We start from the raw sequence: 23,051 nt of genomic DNA, 5'->3' as shown, positions 1-23,051 counted from the left end.
TCTGCTGTATCAGTTTCACCTTCTCAGTCATCTGTCTGATCATATCAGGTCCTAACTCAGGTACCTCAGAAATATCATCCCAATACAGCGGCGATCGACATTTCTTCCCATATAATGCTTCGAATGGTGCCATCTCTATACTCGTCTGATAACTGTTGTTATAAGAAAATTCCACGAGTGGTATAGAATTTTGCCATGTAACACCAAAATCAAGTACTACAGCTCTAAGCATATCCTCAAGCGTCTGAATTGTTAGTTCAGATTGACCGTCGGTTTGAGGATGGTAAGCAGTACTCAAATGTAAACGCGTACCTAGAGCTTCCTGTAGGCTATGCCAAAAGTGCGAAGTAAACCTCGGATCTCGGTCAGATACAATCGACTTTGGTACACCATGAAGTCTTACCACTTTTCGAATATAAAGATCCGCCATTTGATCATGACGATAAGTCATTCGATAAGGAATAAAGCACGCAGATTTTGTCAACCTGTCGATGATCACCCAAATAGCATCGCACCCTCGAGATGATCGCGGTAACCTCGTTACAAAGTCCATGGAAATGTGATCCCATTTCCATTCAGGAATTGATAAACTCTGTAATAAGCCACCCAGTTTCTTTCTTTCAGCTTTCACCTGTTGGCAATTCAAACATTTAGATACAAATTCAGTCACATCAGACTTCATTTGCTTCCACCAGTACTGACTCTTCAAGTCGTTGTACATCTTTCTGCCTCCAGGGTGAACACTAAAGCGACTACAATGGGCTTCTTTCAGTATATTCTGTCTCAAATCTGTAATATTAGGAACAACTATTCGGTTATTCACATACAAGATATCGTCATCACTAACCTTGTACTCAGACTGATGTCCTGATTTGATCATTTCAATCGATTTCTGTACACTTTGATCAGCTTTCTGTGCTTCTTTGATACGAATCAATAACTCTGGCTCAGCACTGATTGCATACATTCTCATCGGCCTTCTATCTGTCTCAAATACATACCCAGAAACACAATAATTCTCAATCAAATTAGATACACCGATAGTAGATAAAGATAGAGCACATACTTTTCTACTTAGGGCATCTGCTGCTGCGTTAGATTTTCCCGGATAGTATTTGATTTCACAATCAAAATCCTTCAATAAATCAAGCCATCGTCGTTGTCTCATGTTCAATTCAGATTGTGAGAATAGATACTTCAGACTTTTATGATCAGAAAAGATTTCAAACTTCTCGCCGTATAAATAATGTCTCCAAATCTTCAATGCAAAAACGATAGCAGCCAATTCAAGATCATGAATCGGATACCTAACCTCATGTGGTTTCAGTTGTCGAGAAGCATAAGCAACAACATGTCCTTTCTGCATAAAAATACATCCCAAACCCTGGTGAGAAGCATCACAATAAACAACAAAATCACCAGTACCTTTAGGGATTGTCAACACTGGCGCAGTAGTCAATCTCTTCTTCAGTTCAACAAAACTCCTTTCATGTAACGCCTCACTGTATCAAGACGGGTCTTTTCAGCGTGCTTATGTCCTCACTCACACGCACCCTGGAAAACTTCCCAGGGGGTCACTCATCCTATAATTGCTCCAAGTCAAGCACGCTTAACTTTGGAGTTCTTATGTGATGAGCTTCCGAAAAGAAGATGCACCTTCTTGATATGAGCAGTACATATGAAATCTTTTAAGCCCTCCTCAACTATATAGTCCCATACCTACACAGTCTCAGAATCCCCTCTCATTCCGGCACGAGATCGGTTCATCCATGTCTCCCTCCGCCTAGAAGCCTACCAGGAGCCGCTCATTGTCCGTGCAACCTCTTGGCACCGGCGATCACTCCCTGCCTCTTCAGCCCCGGGCGTCACATGCCCACCAGCTTCCGCTTGGTTCGTCCCCGAACCATACCGTACTAAGAGAGGTCGTCTTTGATACCATTTGTAACGCCTCACTGTATCAAGACGGGTCTTTTCAGCGTGCTTATGTCCTCACTCACACGCACCCTGGAAAACTTCCCAGGGGGTCACCCATCCTATAATTGCTCCAAGTCAAGCACGCTTAAAAAGTTCTCAATACAATTCGGAGATGATCAGCATGTTCACACATATTCTTAGAATAAATCAAGATATCATCGATAAATATGATCACAAAATCATCTAGATATCTTTGAAATACCCTATTCATCAATCCCATAAAAACTGCTGGTGCATTCGTTAGACCAAAAGGCATGACTATAAATTCATAATGGCCATACCTGGTTCTAAATGCAGTCTTAGAAATATCTTCGTCTCTAACCCTCAGTTGATGATATTCGGATCGCAAATCAATCTTCGAATATACTGACGATCCCTGCAATTTATCAAATAAATCATCGATACGAGGTAAAGGATAGCGATTCTTTACCGTTGCTTTGTTCAATTTCTGGTAGTCAATACATAGTCTCATCGATCCGTCCTTCTTTCTAGCAAACAATACCGGAGCACCCCAGAGAGACGCTCGGTCTGATATAACCCTTGGCCAACAAATCTTCGAGTTGGTCTTTCAGTTCTTTCAATTCAATCGGTGCCATACGGTAAGGTGCTTTTGATATCGGCTGTGTACCTGGCATCAATTCAATACCGAAATCTACCTCTCTATATGGTGGCAGTCCTGGAATCTCGTTAGGGAATACATCTGCAAACTCACTCACCACCGGTATATCAGTCAGTGTCGGACTAGTCTTCAATACATCAACAGCATAGATCAGAAATCCTTCTGCTCCTTTCTGTAACAAGTCAGTCATAGAAAGAACAGATATCAAAGGAATTTTAGATCTTGATCCCTTACCATAAAATTTCCATTCATCAGCCATATCAGGTCTGAACTTCACAATCTTCTGAAAACAGTCTACTGTAGCTCTGTACTTGGTTAGCATATCAATACCGATTATGCAATCAAAATCAGACAAACCGAGTACAATACAATCAAGCTCAATCTCATGCCCCTCACACTGTAATATACAATTTCGTACAGACTTCACTGATACAATACCTCGACCCAGAGGTGATGAAATAGATACAACAGTAGCTAAGGGCTCAACAGGTAATGAATGCAATGCAACAAACTGCTCAGATATAAAAGTATGCGACGCACCAGTATCAAATAATACATAAGCAGGATAACCATAAAGAGAACAGTTACCTGCAATCACATCATCTGGTGCCGCTTGTGCTTGCTCCTCAGTCAATGCAAACACCCTTGCTTGTTGCCTTGGAGGTTGATTCACCGTCTGACCTCCTCCTCTACTCGGTGCTGCAGGCTGTGGTTGAAAAGAGTGAACTGAAGATGTAGATTGACCCACCGGTCTCGATGCTCCTGCACCCTGTGCACCTTCAGATCCTCATTGTGGACACACTCTTGCAAAGTGTCCCATCTTGTTGCAAATGTGGCAGCTTCCAAACACACCTCGGCATTGTTCATCAGTATGGCGACCTCCACATTTGGTGCAATATACATCAGACTTCTGTCCAGCTCTAGACTGTCGGGATCCACTAGAACTAGAAGATCTACCACAACCTGATCTCTTGAACTGTTTGCTCTTACCCTTGAAGAAATTTTTCTTTCCACTGCTGCTACCTCCAGCTTCAAATCGAGGTGGCTGTGGAATCTGTGGCTGTTCTTGTGGTTGTCTCACTGGCTGTGGCACAAACTGTGCTCCTCGTTGTTTTAGTATCCCTGCTTCAGCACCCTTTGCTCGATTCAGAGCATCAGCAAAGGTATTCGGTCTTCCCGAATTCACCAGTGTAAACACCTCAGGATTCAAGCCATTGATGAATTGATCGTCTTGAGCTTCATCACTAACAACGATATGTGGTGCAAACTTCAATAGGCTAGTGAATTTGGCAACATATTCTTCAATATTCAATTGTCCCTATTGCAAACTTGCAAACTCTGCTCCTTTGTCCTTGCGATAAGACACAGGAAAGAAACGCTGATAGAAAGCAGTTCGAAATACAGACCAGGTAATAACAGTACCTTGGTTTTCCAGTGCTCTCTTCGTCGCTATCCACCAACTCTTGGCAAGGCCATGCAGTTGATGAATTATCAATCTCACACGACGATCATCTGTATAATCAATAGACTCAAATAACTGCTCAATATCTTCCAGCCAGTTCTCACACTCTATAGCATTCTCTGTTCCTTGCAACTTCGGTGGTTTGAATGACTGGAATCGTTTTAAAAGTTTCTCCATCGGATTAGCATCACTGAACTATTGGAAAACTGGCGTTCAGATCAATCACGATTGATACCCGGTGCAGCGGAAGTTTAAAAATTTTATTATGGAACAATTCCATAGTGTGGGTATCAACCGTTTAACGATTAAATTATTTGTGTGTGTAAAATTAAATAACTAATATTAAATTTTACCTTCAATCTCGAAGCGAGATTATTGGACACCACACAGATTTCTCTGCGCTTCTTGTATCTCCCTGGAACTGATGAACAAGATTTCCTTCAATCAGGTCCACGAATGGAGGTTTAATCCCTCTGATAGATTGCACTAGAAAATCTATCAGAAGTTTTCTGCGAAGAGAATAAACGAATTTGATTCGCTATTCCAGACTGCAATTCAAAATCACAGACCGGAATTTCTCAGACAGAGAGGGAGGGTGTTCGGCCACTTTGAGAGAGAGGAGGCTAGGGTTTTTGAAAAACTGTCTCAAATTATGACCTGTTGTGTCTAATTTCTGTACTGCAATAACTTATTTATAATGCAGGCCACTAACACCTTAGGGCCCATTAGTCATAAGTTGAGGCCCGACAAGCAAAGCCCGCATGTTCAGAAATTAATATAAAATTCATCGTGACTCCGATTGATAAACCGATTTTACCAATGTGCACAGAAACCATTTCTGCACATTTTAAAGTCAAGATAAATTTTCCTGAATCCGAATTCAGTGGTTTCCAAAAATGTACATCCCTATGTCATTTTAGGAAATCCTACTCCCTTACTCTTATTTAAGAAGTCCAACTTCTTTATTCATTAAATTTAACTCTTTAAATTTAACTATCTCAACGGGGATTAAAACTCTATTACACTGTGTGACCCTCAATGGTTCAGGGATACAGCTAGCCGTGGGCTCACAACTCCTTGTGACTCGAAACAACGATTTCCGACTTGCCCAACGAATCATGGTAAAGCGCCTAGCAACATCGCCCCATGATTCCCTAGGTATCACTGATAGTGCCTACAAGAACCAGTAGATTTTGGTTCGCGTACAGTACGGTCCCTTCATCCATATATCCCGATCGAATCAACAACCATTGGTATATCGAGAGTCGCTCAAGATTCGATAACTATGCAATACATCTTGAAGATCAAATTAGTGACATCGCATGTGCTACTAAGAAACCATTTCTTAAATCACATCAAGTACTCTGGCCAGAGATTCGTCACACTAATATCTCCTCAGATCGCATAGGATATCCACACTCGCAAGTATGTGGTGAATCCTTGACAACAATGCATCACCTCCTATATGTGTTGTAACTGTACCCAATCCCGACACCTGATGACCCCCATAGAGTCGGTAAACGAGTCAAAGCACAGAACTAGCATATAAAGTCTCCATGATGTTTCAAGTAGTAAGGACTAATGGTGTACAACCAAAACCGCGGACTTTATCCACTCGATAAGTGATAACCACTTGGAAAGTCCGGATAGGGTAGTTCGATTATTCATCCTATGAATATCCATTTGCATGCTTCGAACATCTCCATGTTCCCTACCAATGAAACGTGGTACTCCGCATCGCAAATGCTAGTCTCAAACTCGAGCGATCCTTATCCTTATTATCGGACGGCTCAATCGACTAGGAACAGTTTAGAATATACAGTGACTATAAGATGTATTTCATGATAGACATCCCCATGTTCTACCACATCTTACATACACTATAGTATATTCAAGGTCTTTATCAAAACAACAATAGTATATCATAATATAACAATATGAAGAAAGATAAAGTCATTGTCATTAATAAAAGTGTAAATTATATTAAACAAAAGATCGTTTGTACAAAGAGTCATCAAAGCCCATAGCCACAAGTTGGCTCACTGGGCACCCACTCTTTCAATCTCCCACTTGCCCTATAGCCAACTAGTCATACTACGTAGACCCATTGCTTCGCGATGTTTGTCAAACAATGGTCCTGGCAAGGGCTTAGTAAGCGGATCAGCGATATTGTCTGCAGAGGCCACTCGTTCGACAGTGATGTCTCCTCTTTCCACAATCTCCCGGATGATGTGGTATTTCCTCAGTACGTGTTTGGATCTTTGATGAGACCTTTGTTCCTTTGCTTGAGCAACGGCACCCGTGTTGTCACAGTACACCGGGACTGGACCAACAAATTCAGGAATGACGCCCAACTCTTGGACGAACTTCCTCATCCAAACGGCCTCTTTAGCAGCAGCTGATGCTGCAATGTATTCAGCCTCAGTGGTGGAATCCGCTGTGATGTCCTGCTTGGAACTCTTCCAAGAGACAGCACCGCCATTGAGCATGAACACAAATCCAGAGGTTGACTTCGAGTCATCCACGTCACTTTGGAAGCTAGAGTCGGTATAGCCTTCCAATTTCAGATCTCGTCCTCCATATACCATGAACATATTCTTAGTCCTTCGTAAGTACTTAAGAATGTCCTTCACGGCTTTCCAATGCATTTGACCAGGATTAGCCTGATATCTGCTCGTGACACTCAGAGCAAATGCTACATCCGGTCTGGTAGATATCATCCCATACATGATACTACCTATAGCTGACGCATATGGTACATGTGTCATATTCTCTATCTCTGCATCAGTCTTGGGACACATAGACTTGGATAAAGAAACTCCATGACACATGGGTAGATGTCCTCTCTTGGACCCATCCATTGAAAACCGTTTCAATATGGTGTCGATGTAGGTTGATTGAGTGAGTCCTATCATTCTCTTAGATCTATCTCTATAGATCTGTATCCCAAGAATGTAGGATGCCTCACCCAAATCCTTCATCGAGAATCTACCTGATAACCATATCTTTGTTGACTGTAACATCCCTACATCATTCCCAATGAGTAGGATGTCATCAACATAAAGTACTAAGAATGTCACAGCATCCTTAACTACTTTCTTGTACACGCACGGTTCCTCCGGGTTCTTGATGAAACCAAAATCTTTTATTGTTTCATCAAATTTCTGGTTCCAACTTCTTGATGCTTGTTTTAGACCATAAATTGATCTCTGAAGCTTGCATACCTTATGCTCGCTTCCCATGGATGTGAACCCCTCTGGCTGCTTCATATAGATTTCTTCCTTAATGTCTCCATTAAGAAAAGCAGTCTTCACATCCATTTGCCATATCTCATAGTCATACCATGCAGCTATGGCAATAAGGATTCTTATGGACTTGAACATTACAACTGGTGAAAAGGTTTCATCATAGTCAACTCCTTGTCTTTGAGTGTAACCTTTCGCCACCAATCGCGCCTTGTAGGTCAATACCTTACCATCAGGCCCAAGCTTTCTCTTGTAAATCCATTTACACCCTATTGGAACAATTCCATCAGGAGGATCTACTAAAGACCAAACTTGGTTTGTATGCATTGAATCCAATTCAGACTGCATAACTTCAAGCCATAAATTTGAATCCGCATCAGAAATTGCTTCCTTGAAGTTTCTTGGATCACATCCAATGTCGGGTTCATCTTGATCCCCTTCAAGAAGAAGACCATATCGAACAGGAGGTCTAGAAGTCCTCTCGGATCTTCTAGGTTCAGGCGTGTCCAGTAATGGTTCCTGAGGCGTAGGATCGTTATTTTGTATTTCGGGTTCTTCTCGAACTTATTCGAGTTCCATCATCTCGCCTTTCTTATCCAATAAGAACTCCTTCTCCAAGAAGGTGGCATTCCTAGAAACAAACACCTTTGTTTCAGCAGGATAATAGAAATAATATCCGATTGAATTCTTCGGATACCCTACAAAATAACATAAGCTGGATCGACTATCCAACTTATCTCCCACTGTCCGCTTCACGTAAGCAGGACATCCCCAAATCCTCAAGTACGAATACTTAGGAGCTTTGCCATTCCATAACTCGTATGGTGTTTTGTCCACTGCTTTAGTGTGGACGTTGTTCAACAACAATACCGCCGTTTCAAGCGCATAGCCCCAAAACGAAGGTGGAAGCTCAGTGAAGCTCATCATGGATCGAACCATGTCCAACAAAGTTCGATTACGACGCTCCGATACACCATTCAGCTGTGGTGTCATAGGAGGAGTCCACTGAGAGAGAATCCCATTCTCTTTTAGATAGTCCAAAAACTCGGTACTTAAGTATTCTCCACCTCGATCCGATCGAAGTGCTTTAATACTTTTACCTAGCTTGTTTTCTACTTCAACCTTGAATTCATTGAACTTTTCAAATTCTTCAGACTTATATTTCATTAAATATAAATACCCATACCTTGAATAATCGTCAGTAAAGGTAATGAAGTAGGTGTGGCCATATTGAGTCCCAACTCTAAATGGTCCACAAAAATCTGTATGGATCAAATCCAACAGATTTTGACTACGCTCAGGCTTCCCCTTAAAAGGAGATTTAGTCATTTTTCCTTTTAGACAGGATTCACAAGTAGGTAGAGAGTTAATATCAGACATATCAAACATGCCCTCTCCCACTAGCTTGTTCATCCTCCTTGAGGAAATATGACCTAGCCTAGCATGCCAAAGGTTCGCCGGGTTTTGACTATCGATTATCCTTTTGTTTGTTGTCGCCGGTTTATCAATATAATTTATTGGAACGTCTTTTAGTTTTAAGTTGTATAGATCGTTTTCAAGTTGTCCATTTCCAATCAAACATTCATTCTTGTAAATATTGCAAATCTCATTCACAAAATTGCAAGAATAACCATCTCTATCTAGCATAGAAACAGAAATAATGTTTTTAATTAAATCCGGAACAAATAAAACATCTCTTAAAAATAACTTAAAACCGTTCTGCAAAATTAAACAAACATCTCCAATGGCTGTAGCTTCAACTCTGGAACCATTCCCGAGCCTCAGCTGGGTCTCACCCATTCTAAGCCTGCGACTTCTTGTCATCACCTGCAAATCATTGCAAATGTGAGATCCACATCCGGTATCCAATACCCAAGAAGTAGTATTAAGTGAAATGTTTATTTCAATATAGAACATACCCTTTGCAGTTCCCAACTGCTCTAGATATTCCTTGCAGTTGCGCTTCCAATGACCGGGCTTCTTGCAGTAATGGCAAACATCCTTGGATTTTCCATTGTTTGAAGCCTTTGTCTTGTGCTTCTTCTCGGGCTCGACTTTCTTGGGTGGGGCAGAACGTTTCTTGCCCTTCATACTTGGCCCCTTCTTAGCAGAAGATGAGGAGCCCACCAAGAAAGCTGGCTTATCCTTCTTAAGTGTGGATTCATATGTCACAAGCATATTGACCATCTCTTCAAGGGTGGCCTCTATCTTGTTCATATTAAAATTTACCACAAATCCGTCAAACGAAGAAGGAAGAGACAGAAGCAGTAAATCCACGTTGAGTTCATGCTCCAACACCAAATCAAGGGTCGCTAACTTTTGTATGAGCCAAATCACTCGTACCCCATGATCACGGACCGAAGTCCCTTCACGCATGCGACACGTCATCAGCTCCTTAACAGTTGCGAACCTTTCAGCCCTCGATTGAGCCCCAAAAAGTTCCTTGAGTTGAGCGTGAATGTCAGCAGCATTCACGGTGTCCTCAAATCGCCTCTGGAGTTCATCAGACATCGAGGCTTGCATATAGCATTTGGTCTTGATGTCATGGTCCCACCATGCATCAAGTTTGGCCAATTCCTCCGGACTTACGTCAGCTGGTGTTTCCTTCGGAGGTGATTTCTCTAACACGTAGAGCATCTTCTCCGAAGTCAAGATAATCTTCAACTTCCGGAACCATTCCGTATAGTTTGCGCCAGTTAACTTGTTTTGTTCGAGGATCGAGAATAATGGATTACGCGAATTCATTGTATGAAATACTGAAAAGAAAAACAGACATATATCAATGATTGTTTAAGCAATTTACTAAGACATAAAATAGGCGAATTTAATTTTATGAATCTCACTCCCACTATTTTAACGATTTCACTACCCTCTAGTGAAAACGGGAAACTTTTTCCTTAGTGAGAACATGGAGTCCAATTGACAAACTTATGGTCCCGAATAATATCAGCCAACCATAATTCTCAAAAGGTAGAGCCCAATTGCTTCCAAAGCAACCCCCATGTGTTTACCTCATGTCCAATAAAAGCCCAATAATATGACGCCGTTTAAAGTGACATGTCAAGATGACCCATCAATATTAAGTTGTGATGGACGATCGCCATGTGGATCCCCCAATAATATGAGCCGATCCCATGGGAGTTCCACCCAACTTACAACATTTGTCGATCCAATGTACAGCTTTCCGACGAACGGGCCCCCCCAATAATATGAGCCGGACCGTATCCGCGGGTAGCATCTCATACATTGACCGTTGATGGAAGGTAGGAATATTTAAACAAATTTAAATTTCCTTTATTTATCTTGATATCAATTTTAAATCATATTTAAAATGAGGGATTTTTAATTATAAAAAATTTGTCTCATCAATTTCAAATTATTGCATGCTTGCCGGATTCACGCAATTATGTCTAAAACATGCATACAATCATAATATCATATATTATATATAGGATGATCGATTCCATTTCTAATTGACTCGTGGTTGCCAATCACTAGTCTTAGTCCAATCCTAGGTAATATGCAGTATGCAATGCAATCCTATTACATTAGCTTCCAATTTACATTTCTTCGTCTTTATTGTCTGCTGGGCCCACCATCTTCAAATCTTGATCTCCCACTAAATCTAATGTTACAATAAATAGCAATGACAAGTAGGGGATACATTTTAGGGGTGGGAACGGGCCATAAACCAAGCCCACTTTTATTACATATGACATTCATATTGGGCCATAAACCAGGCCCATTAATAAAACCAACAACAATAAAACAAGTGTAAATTCCTAACATACACCTACAAAATTGGTCATGGCAATCGATCATCCTTATCCAATAACATTTAATTCAAAATTAATTTATTGGATATCATGCATATGGCAATTTAAATTTAAACAGGATAAAATCATATTTTATATATAAAATCATATTTTACATATAAAATCATATTTTACCTTTTATTAAATAAAATCATATTTTATCTACAGAATCTAATTTTATAGATAAAATCATATTTTACTTAATATATACATAAGATCAAATCTTATCATCAATTGTACCAAAAATAATTGATTTCAAAATTCAATTTAAGGATAAAATATTAAAATTTTCCAAAAATTCAAATTTATCCAAAAATCAATTTTAAAATTTTCGGACTCGAACAATTCGATCCGATGCCTCGTGAACCAATCAAAAACAATTTTTGACCGGACCAAAAATAAAATTTTAACACATTAAAATTAATTTAAATAAAATTAATAATTTTTCCCGCGGGCCGCCCGGGACACTCCCGGGCCGGCCCGCACCCGTGGGCGCGGGCCGGGGCAGCCCGGCTGCCCCTTTAGGGCAGCGACAATCGCTGCCCTGGAGGCGCCTGGCGCCGCCCCTGGGCGGCGACGAGCGCCGCCCGGGGCAGCGACCGTCGCTGCCCCACCGGGCAGCGATCCAATCGCTGCCCGGGTTTTGCCCGAAAAAAAAATTTATTTTTTATTTAAAATATTTATTTGTTTTAAAAAACCAAGACTCAAAAATTTTTTTTTTGTACAATCGATTAATTTAATCGTTTGATCTGAGCAACCTGGCTCTGATACCACTGTTGGAAAACTGGCGTTCAGATCAATCACGATTGATACCCGGTGCAGCGGAAGTTTAAAAATTTTATTATGGAACAATTCCATAGTGTGAGTATCAACCGTTTAACGATTAAATTATTTGTGTGTGTAAAATTAAATAACTATTATTAAATTTTACCTTCAATCTCGAAGCGAGATTATTGGACACCACACAGATTTCTCTGCGCTTCTTGTATCTCCCTGGAACTGATGAACAAGCTTTCCTTCAATCAGGTCCACGAATGGAGGTTTAATCCCTCTGATATATTGCACTAGAAAATCTATCAGAAGTTTTCTGCGAAGAGAATAAACGAATTTGATTCGCTATTCCAGACTGCAATTCAAAATCACAGACCGGAATTTCTCAGACAGAGAGGGAGGGTGTTCGGCCACTTTGAGAGAGAGGAGGCTAGGGTTTTTGAAAAACTGTCTCAAATTATGACCTGTTGTGTCTAATTTCTGTACTGCAATAACTTATTTATAATGCAGGCCACTAACACCTTAGGGCCCATTAGTCATAAGTTGAGGCCCGACAAGCAAAGCCCGCATGTTCAGAAATTAATATAAAATTCATCGTGACTCCGATTGATAAACCGATTTTACCAATGTGCACAGAAACCATTTCTGCACATTTTAAAGTCAAGATAAATTTTCCTGAATCCGAATTCAGTGGTTTCCAAAAATGTACATCCCTATGTCATTTTAGGAAATCCTACTCCCTTACTCTTATTTAAGAAGTCCAACTTCTTTATTCATTAAATTTAACTCTTTAAATTTAACTATCTCAACGGGGATTAAAACTCCATTACACTGTGTGACCCTCAATGGTTCAGGGATACAGCTAGCCGTGGGCTCACAACTCCTTGTGACTCGAAACAACGATTTCCGACTTGCCCAACGAATCATGGTAAAGCGCCTAGCAACATCGCCCCATGATTCCCTAGGTATCACTGATAGTGCCTACAAGAACCAGTAGATTTTGGTTCGCGTACAGTACGGTCCCTTCATCCATATATCCCGATCGAATCAACAACCATTGGTATATCGAGAGTCGCTCAAGATTCGATAACTATGCAATACATCTTGAAGATCAAATTAGTGACATCGCATGTGCTACTAAGAAACCATTTCTTAAATCACATCAAGTACTCTGGCCAGAGATTCGTCACACTAATATCTCCTCAGATCGCATAGGATATCCACACTCGCAAGTATGTGGTGAATCCTTGACAACAATGCATCGACTCCTATATGTGTTGTAACTGTACCCAATCCCGACACCTGATGACCCCCATAGAGTCGGTAAACGAGTCAAAGCACAGTACTAGCATATAAAGTCTCCATGATGTTTCAAGTAGTAAGGACTAATGGTGTACAACCAAAACCGCGGACTTTATCCACTCGATAAGTGATAACCACTTGGAAAGTCCGGATAGGGTAGTTCGATTATTCATCCTATGAATATCCATTTGCATGCTTCGAACATCTCCATCTTCCCTACCAATGAAACGTGATACTCCGCATCGCAAATGCTAGTCTCAAACTCGAGCGATCCTTATCCTTATTATCGGACGGCTCAATCGACTAGGAACAGTTTAGAATATACAGTGACTATAAGATGTATTTCATGATAGACATCCCCATGTTCTACCACATCTTACATACACTATAGTATATTCAAGGTCTTTATCAAAACAACAATAGTATATCATAATATAACAATATGAAGAAAGATAAAGTCATTGCCATTAATAAAAGTGTAAATTATATTAAACAAAAGATCGTTTGTACAAAGAGTCATCAAAGCCCATAGCCACAAGTTGGCTCACTGGGCACCCACTCTTTCATGAACTCATCAGTAGACGTACTACCCTGTCCATGTTCAGACACTGTCACTGGGACCTGTGCAGCATTTTTCTGTTCAGGCTGATTCGTAGCCAATGTCTGCCTAACTCTCGGTGCTGGTCGGGGAGGCATATCTGATAATCAAACACATTAGTGTACAGTTCATCATATCATAACACATTTCTGTTTCAGTTCCTCAATGCCTTCTCAAAAGATCGAATCTGATTCAGTCGTATTATTACATGCTTCCAATAATATCAGATAACGGATAGCATGCAATTCTTAAAGCTGTAAATCAAGTCAGATAATAAACATGCTTCAAGAATACTTAAATCAGAGTAAAAGACTCGATCTACCCCACTCATCTATTCTTAGTCCAAGAAACTTAATGCTCTGATACCACCTGTTGTGGGGCCTAGGGTTGCTAATCTCAAATCTTAAGGGCAATTAATGAATAAGCAATCACCAAGCATCCGAAGCTGTAACAAACAAATTTTTTTTTTTTTTTTAAAATAGGCTGCGCTCGAGCGGCTGAAAAGCGCCGCTCGGGCGCGCCCTGCCCATTTCGAGGCAGAACTTTCTGCCCCGGGCTGCGCTCGGGCTGCTGTTTTCTGCAGCTCGAGCACGGCCCTGGGCAGATTCTTGCCCACATTTGACAGCTCCAAAACTTGGCAATTGACAGCTCCAAAACTTGTTTCCTTTAATGTAAACACAAATTTATACATCTAACAAAGTCTCAAGCAAGTATACATGCATTTTATTACATCAACCAAGTCGCTAAAGAAACGATAACGATAACGACACAACTATCTCAAGTTTTATACATGTATTCCAAAACCAACAAGTTCTAAAGTTCCTTGCTTCTAACATTCAAAACATCATCTACAACCTGAGTCCTCACGTGTTAGACTCTCTCCCAGCTGTCAATGACATCGATGATCAGCTCCTGCTCTCTCTGTTGTTATGCACACATACAAAACAATACAACAGCCGGATAAACTCCGGTGAGATACAAATCTCAGTATAACCAACATATCGAAAGCGTTAAATAAATCATATTAACTCTATTTAAAACTCGACTCAACAAATAGAGTACTCAAACGCTTTAAATACAAATTGATTCATATAACTTCGAAGCCATCAAGATTCATAAATGATCTTGACATGGATATACATCTAACGAATTCGTAAAAGACTCGCAAATAAGGTTAACCGCAACCTTGGCTTAGAATCAATTCGATATAACATCATATCAACTCAAATTTAAAGATCCACTACCGAAGATGGATCGACAACACCACAATCAAATCAAAACATAAACAAGTATGTGATTTTTGCGGGCCAACTCAAAGATAATCGTTCTTGAGTTTCAAAGTCCCTACTTCGCGATGTCGTCATTATACCTTCGTTTAATTCGATTCTGAACTCTTCAAATCTGAAAGATACAATCAAAATACACATATCAAACTTCATATCAATCTATCATGTCAGAAACGAACCAAAACCATCAATATTTCATCAATCAAAACCATTTCAAACCTCAATCAACTTTCTTCGATTCAAAGTCGGCGTCTCGTGTTGTTGGCCTTCCAAACGTGACTGAAATTGAACAAGACACATTCCTTAACATTGATAACATCTCAATAACAACATCAACTCAGAATTCGGGTATCAAAACAGTTCCAAAACTCGATTAAACGACGTAGCGATTCAAAATCGGTAACCGACGTAATTCCCGACTTCGAAACTTGTAACTCAACTCATATATCAGCATATATCTTATAAAACTCAGCCATACAACAACATATCAGCAGCTATACTTGTCAAGATACATGCTACAAATCATAATCAATCCCTTCAAGCATTCAACTTTGATCCGGTGTCGAAACTAGACGCAATACACAACTCAAAACATCACCGAAAACTCAATATCTGATATCTGTCAATTTTCGAAATTCAAACCATGCTAAAAGATATAAAATATTGCACCAAATCGAAGCCTTGTCGTAAGGATTCCAGAACACTTTTCGGAATCGAAATCGGATACCCGGAGCAAAAGTTATAAGGGTTTGAAGATCAAAAACTCAAAGAAAAATGGAAGAAATCGAGCTCTGTTCTTATTTTTCTGAAAATTCTCCTTCATACACGTGCATAAGCTGAGTATTCAATTTAATATCTGATAACTTTAAATCCTAATTGCAATTTAGCCCCTCATTTCTTCAATAATTGCAATTTGGTCCTCGGCCCTTATTTTAATTCAATTTCAATCTTAAATAATTTAAGAATATTAGAATTTAAATCAAAACTCTAAATATTCCCAAATTAAATATACTCGGATTAAAATTAAATAAATTCGAATTAATCTCTAATTAATCCCGGGCCTTACAGATCTTAAGAAAGTGAGGTTGGCAGTGGTTGAGTTTGTAGACTATGCATTACTCTGGTGGGATAAATTAGTGACCACTAGAAGAAGGTGTGGAAAGCCGCCTATTGAGACGTGGGAGGTGATGAAGCGTGTCATGAAGAAGCGGTTTGTGCCTAACCATTATTATAATGATATGTACAGGCGTTTACAAACTTTGAAGCAAGGTCAAAGAAGCGTGGAGGATTACTACAAGGAGTTGGAGACCATGATGATCAGGACCAACATTGAGGAGGATAATGAAGCTACGATGGCCAGATTTTTGTGCGGTTTGAATAGAGAAATCCAAGATCAAGTGGAGCTTCGACACTGTTTTGATTTGGATGAGATGGTGCAGACGACCATGAAGGTGGAGCAGCAGCTCGAGTGTGGTGACCCTTACCCGGATCACCTACTAAACAGAGCTTAGGCATGCAATTAACTTAATTAAACAAATATCAGAATTTAAACTGCGGAAACCATAACAATATACAATCCCAAGGAAAGGAATCTGTAAATACCCAAATATTATACAACCAGATCGAATAGCTGTATCAATCCAATAATAACATAAATAAAACCTAGACAAAGCTCCAGCTGGCCATCCACTGTCTAGCCCCTCTTGGACCCACCCGCATCGTCCAAACGCAAACCTGCCCCATGGAATAGGGTGTCCAGAACACAGAGTACGAGACGTGAGCATAAAACACTCAGTACGAGAGTATGAGTATACATGCATGCAAAGTGAACTCCCTACAGACTCGAGGCCAAGGATCAGATAACAGAGACAGACCGGGCCCTGGTATGTAGCACGCTGTGCCGTCGCTTCAGGATGTGGCTCCCATACCGAGTACATGTGGATACACCGGACCCAAATCGATGGAAGTCCATCCACTAATAGGATAGGGTACAACCCTACTAATAGACATCTCGAAGGAGATAACAGCAATATGCAAATGAATGCAGCATAATATCATGACATATAAATCATGCAGTCACATAATACATGCATACTCAGTCAGGATATCTCGAACAGTACTTTCGTACCTAACACCGTAGTTTGAACTAAGCTGGAAGAAGACAACCTCTAACTGCCTTAGGTCCAAGCCCGAACCGACCTGGTCTCAAGACTGACCCGACCTGAACTGCTCCTGGTCAAGCCCCGACCTGAACTGCACCTGGTCAAGCCCCGACCTGAACTGCTCCTTGTCAATCCCCGACCTGAACTGCACCTGGTCAAGCCCCGAGCTACTCCTTCCCAAACTCCCGAGCTACTCTTGGTCCGAGCAGAACTAAGAAGTGAGGTGAAATGGTGTAAAATGACCAAACCCTCGACTTCTATTTATAGAGGATGAGCCGGGACAGCTGTCCACCGAGTGCGTGACACCTGGTAGGACACTAATCGTGCTTTTGCTTCAGCCACTTGTTCACTCCCGACCTACCTACCATGTGCTCTTCCCATGACCGAACACTACCTTGGCTTTGCACAACACTTTCTTGAGCACCCTAAGCCCCGACCCGAGCCACTCATGACCGACCCGAGCCCCAAGGGAAAGACCCGAGCTCAAACCAAACTCCACACACATACATGACCAAGCCCTAGCTCCCTGCCCGAGCCCTAGATCTATACCTGAGCACTAGCTCTATACCCAAGCCCTTGCTCTATGCCCGAGCCCTAGCTCTATACCCAAGCCCTTGTTGATCAACCATGACCGACTCGAGCTGCTCATGACTGACCCGAGCTGCTCATGACCGACCCGAGCTGCTCATTCATGTCATGTATTCTTTGACCTTGACTTGTGCTCTTGGTAACAAATATTTATTAGATTTAAACATAATTAACCATTAATCTTGTAAATTGGAACTGGGCTACTACATCGAGAGAAGAGGAGCTGGCCAATTTCCTACAGGTGGAGGATCGTTGACTTCTTGGCATCCAAACGTTGCAAAACATGAGGAAAAAAAGCCGGTGTCCCAACCAAAATTTGACACCAAATTGGAGGCACCAAAAAAAGTGGGTAAAGGTACATCTGAAATTTCTAATACTCGATCTAGAGATATTAAATGTTTTAGGTGTCAAGTAATTGACCATATTTATATCCAATGCCCAAATAATAAATTGATGATTATTAATGCTTGTGGTGATGTGGAGTCTGAAAGTGAGGAGGAAAATTATGATAGTATGCCTGCGTTGGTAGATCCTGATGATCAGGATGGTTTTGGGGCTGTTGTTGGCGAGTTATTGGTGAGTAGGAGAGTGTTACATGCACAACCTAGAGAGGAAGAAGAGAGTTAGAGGGATAATATTTTTCATACTCGTTGTTTTGTGAATGGGAAGGTGTGCAGTCTTATTATTGATGGGGGTAGTTGCACCAATGTAGCGAGTTGCAAACTTGTGGAAAAATTGGGGTTGTCTCTTTTGAAGCATCCTCAACCATATAGGTTGCAATGGTTTAATGACTGTGTGGAGATGAGAGTTAATAGGCGAGTGGTGGTGTCATTTTCTATTGGCAAATATGTTGATGAGGTTTTTTGTGATGTAGTCCCTATGCAATCGTGTCATATTTTATTGGGTAGACCATGGCAGTTTGATAGGAGATTGGTTCATGATGACTTAAAAAATAAATATTCGTTTGTAATGAATAAGGAGCCCATTGTATTGTTACCTATGACTCCAAAGCAAGTGTTGGAGGATCAAGAAAAAAAGAAAAAGAGAGATGAGGCCGAAAAAAAGAGTTATCAAAAAAGTGAGATGGTCTTAGAAAAAAAGAATGATAAAATAAAAGATGAAAAAAAAATTGAGCGGAAAGAGGCTGAAAAAAAGATATATATAGCCCAAAAAAGTGAGTTGAGAGATGTTACGAATTCTCAAATTTCACTTGTGTTTATGATTTATAAGGAGATACTCCTTAGCACAAGTGATATAGTTGGGGATCTTCCGAGCATTTTTATTTCTCTATTGCAGGAATTCGATGATTTATTTTCGAAGGAGCTACCTCAAGGATTACCACCTTTGAGGGGAATTGAACACCAAATTGATTTGGTACCCGGGAGTGCATTGCCAAATCGTCCAGCTTATAGGAGCAATCCGGAGGAAACCAAGGAGTTGCAACGACAGGTAAGTGAGCTTTTAGATAAAGGTTTTGTAAGTGAGTCGATGTCACCATGTGTTGTACCTGTGTTGTTAGTACCTAAGAAGGATGGATCTTGGCGTATGTGTGAGACCTCGTTTCTAAACAACTAATATCAGACAACAAGCGATAAGTAATCAAGAACCCAATATATATATATATATATATTTTTTAAAAGGAGGCTCGCGCGCACGCGCTGACATCAGCGCGCCCGCGCCTACGCCCCGCAAATCCCAGCACACCCGCGCCAAAGGAAACGCGCCCGCGCTCATACCTCGCAAAGAGGCCGCGCGCCCGCGCCGTCCCCTCGCCCAGAAAAGTTAAGGCACTGTAATAAACTCAATCAAAACCTAAACACTTGCATTAAGAGTATTTGACATTCCAATAACAATACAAGAAAGGTTTAGGGAAGAGCAACATTCAATTTGATAGCACCTACATCGTTTCTTGCTTACAAAACATATACGAGAAGTTCGAATGACTAAACATGATCGCAAAACATAACTAGGTTGACATGCTGATTCGACTTCTAAACGAGTCTCACTTCTATCTCTTGCTCTGGACGCTAACCAGGTCTATGCTGACTTGATCCTGCCCTTCCTGTTGCCAAGTACACATACAAAACAAAGCAACAGCCGGATAACCGGTGAGAATGATAATCCCAGTAAAAGAAACATATCAAGTAATGAATATACAACATGCTATCAAACCACATATTCAAGTCGAAATTAATGATATGCATGACTTTAAAACCAGGATATCGATTCTGATAAACACGGGAGTATTGCTCTGCTTTTGGGATCCCGAGGATGAGATCACGTAATGACTCATCGACTCTCCCAATCGAGGTGGTGCCACGTATCCCACTCCTCTAGACTTTGAGCAACCATAATGAGTATGCTAGCACTAGGCGAAATACTACAACCTAGGCCACTCAATCATAGTTCCCAAACATCTAACAAAAAGGGCGGTTCTGCCCGCTGAAATCAAAGTAGGCTCAAGATGAATGCATAACAGAAACATAAACATAAGCCACATAACAAAAACTCAATCAATCAACAAATACAAGTTCCACATGCTAGAACAAGTATCAATGCAATATGTGATTTAAAAAGGGGAAACTCGAGAACCAACAGTCCCGAGTATGCTATCCCGCTACGATGACTGCTTTTACCTTTCAATGCAGTAGTTCCAACTCTGGATAAGCTACAACAAAAGGTTTAATCAACAACTAAACAATCCAACAACAAAGGCAACGGTTCAAGGTAATCTCTTTACCGTTCTTCGTCCAATTCTCGACGACCAAATGTTGCTAACACAGGGCTTGACAACTCCAAACGAATCTGTTCAGATACAATCAAATATCAATTACCATGATCGACTTACAAGCCAAGTTCAACAACTTCAAAAACGGTTCAAATCTCCAAAACTCAAACCGACGGCATAACGGCTATAACTGAACAAACCGACAACGCAGACAGCAGTTCAATAGCGGTATAACCTCATAAAAATTCTAAGACAACCAAAACAAAGCAAACCCATCAATCTCAAAATCCACATTTTCGAAAATGGCTTCCAAAAATCATAACAAATCCGAACGTCGCTCTAATTCAAAATCGACAGATAATAAACGATCAGAACTCTGTAGAGAACAACATACTCGAATCTCAAACGATTCTAACAACATCCAAAAACTAGAATGTATCCGATCGTAGAAAAACTTACAATATAACGGAGCTCTCGCTGCAGTGATCGCTAAACTGCCTTCAGAAATAAATTCCAACGGCCGGATCGTGCTCGGACTGGAATCCCAAAGCTTGGAAAAGCTTGGAGGCATGAGAATGGAGGGAGACGGCTTGGAGGGGATGAAGAAGACTTGTCAACCAATTTCTAAGAGTAGATAATATATAAAATCCATAATTTGCGTTTTAGTCCCTGAAATATCCAATTTTTGCAAAAAGGACCCTGATCAAAATCAAGTCGGCTCGGGAACTCTGTAATCTCTGATTAACTCAAATAAATTCAATTAAGATAAAAACGGGGCTTTACAATTCTCCCCCACTAAGAAGATATTTCGTCCTCGAAATCAACGAGAACCACAACTCATAAGCTAGAATAAAGAACTAAAGACAGTAAGAAGAACTCACGTCAACTGAATAACTCTGGAAAACGCTGTCTCATGTCAGATTATGTCTCCCAAGTCGCTTCCTCGACTCCGTGACGGCTCCACTGCGCTTTCACTAACGGGATCGACTTGGTTCTGAGTTGTTTCTCCTTCCGATCAAGGATCTGAATCGGTCGCTCAAAGTAGCTCAGAGTCTCGTCTAACTCGGCTTCGTCAGGCTGAAGGATATGAGAAATATCTGGTTGATACTTTCGCAGCATAGAGACGTGAAAAACTTCGTGAATACCAGATAAAGACGGAGGAAGTGCAAGTCTGTAGGCAAGATTGCCTATCTTCTCGAGAATCTCGTACGGCCCGATGAATCTCGGAGATAACTTCCCTCTCTTATCGAATCTGACAGTGCCTCTGAAAGGTGAAATCTTCAGAAAGACTCGGTCTCCCTGATCAAAACTCAGAGGTCTACGCCTGACATTCGCATACTTTGCCTGTCTATCTTGAGCTGACTTCATTCTGGTCTGAATGATCTTAACCTGCTCTGCCATACCTCTAAGCATCTCCGGTCCCAAATCTGGTGACTCGGATAAATCATCCCAAAACAGCGGAGATCGGCACTTCTTGCCGTACAAAGCCTCGAAAGGCGCCATACCGATACTCGCTTGGAAGCTGTTGTTGTAAGAAAACTCGACAAGAGGCAAAGAATCCTGCCAACTAGTGCCAAAGTCTAGCACTACCGCTCGCAGCATATCCTCTAACGTCTGGATAGTCCGCTCTGACTGTCCATCGGTCTGAGGATGATAAGCTGTACTCAGATGCAATCGAGTACCAAGTGCCCCCTGAAGACTGTGCCAGAAGTGAGAAGTGAATCTAGGATCTCTGTCTGAAACGATCGACTTCGGCACACCATGCAGTCTCACAACATTGCTAACATACAACTCAGCCATCTGATCATGACGATACGTCATCCTGTACGGAATAAAACACGCAGACTTCGTCAATCGGTCGATCACTACCCAAATGGCATCGCATCCTCGAACGGATCGTGGTAGCTTTGTGACGAAATCCATGGAAATGTGATCCCACTTCCATTCAGGAACAGATAAACTATGCAACAGACCTCCTGGTTGCTTCCGTTCTGCTTTCACCTGTTGACAATTCAAACACCGAGATACAAACCTCGCTACGTCGCTCTTCATTCTCTTCCACCAGAACTGGTTCTTCAGATCGTTGTACATCTTACTACCTCCCGGATGAATACTGAACCGACTGCAATGAGCCTCTCGGAGAATACGCTGTCTCAACTCCGGAACATCAGGCACAACAAGACGGTTATTCACAAACAAGACTTCATCTCTAACCTGGAATTCAGACTGATGCCCAGATCTGACTTTCTCTACTGAAACCTGAATGCTCGGCTCAGACTTCTGTGCTTCTCTGATTGCAATAAACAACTCCGGTTCGGCTTGAATAGCAAACACTCTGATAGTCTCCCTATCTGTTTCAAACTCTAAACCAGAAGTGCAACAATCATCGATCAACTTAGAAACACCAATAGTAGAAAGAGATAAAGAACAAAGCTTTCGGCTCAACGCATCTGCAACTGCATTCGACTTCCCCGGATAATACTTGATCTCACAGTCGAAAT

At 41.1% G+C, this 23,051-nt stretch overlaps 1 pseudogene; it reads left to right on the top strand.

Annotated features, from left to right (window-relative positions):
* The window catches only part of LOC140871186 (uncharacterized), a 36,824-nt pseudogene that overhangs the window by 4,855 nt on the left and 8,918 nt on the right, over positions 1–23,051 (top strand).

Source organism: Henckelia pumila, unplaced genomic scaffold (assembly GCF_033568475.1).
Source record: "Henckelia pumila isolate YLH828 unplaced genomic scaffold, ASM3356847v2 CTG_429, whole genome shotgun sequence".
Taxonomy (NCBI): Eukaryota; Viridiplantae; Streptophyta; class Magnoliopsida; order Lamiales; family Gesneriaceae; genus Henckelia; species Henckelia pumila.
The sequence above is the reverse complement of the archived record's forward strand: the minus strand, read 5'-3'. Positions and strand labels throughout refer to the sequence as shown.